The sequence below is a fragment of the Cucurbita pepo genome, chromosome 1 (assembly GCF_057944985.1).
Source record: "Cucurbita pepo subsp. pepo isolate OVF chromosome 1, ASM5794498v1, whole genome shotgun sequence".
NCBI lineage: Eukaryota > Viridiplantae > Streptophyta > Magnoliopsida > Cucurbitales > Cucurbitaceae > Cucurbita > Cucurbita pepo.
In genome coordinates, this window is record NC_141798.1 from 10422603 (window position 1) to 10423039 (window position 437).

General features: G+C 38.9%; 1 pseudogene; it reads left to right on the top strand.

Moving 5' to 3' along the window:
• LOC111782697 (5S ribosomal RNA) lies at positions 1 to 119 on the top strand (annotated as a pseudogene).
• The last annotated feature ends 318 nt before the right edge of the window (positions 120 to 437 follow it).

Genomic DNA, 437 nt, shown 5'->3' on the forward strand with positions numbered 1-437 from the left:
GGGTGCGATCATACCAGCACTAATGCACCGAATCCTATTAGAACTTTGTAGTCAAGTGTGCTTAGGCGAGAGTAGTACTAAGTTGGGTGACCACTTGGGAAGTTCTCGTGTTGCACCTATTTTTTATTTCTTTTACTCGTTATTTTAATTTCTTCTCGTTTGTTTCGAACACGTGCGTGCACCCACCGTCGCCTCGATCATGTCGCCTCGCATGCGTTAAATGCAATTTCTGCGCATATCATGTTGGGAGCGAGCATACCAACACTAATACACTGAATCCCACCAGAACTTCAAAAAGGATTTTGAGTGGGGTATGCTATCCAATGAGTTTATATATTACTGAACAAAGAAATATTTAATCTCTCTTTATAAATTCGTTAAGGGAGAAGATTAATATTTCACATAATAATCATATGTGACTTGATCTTAATCATGAG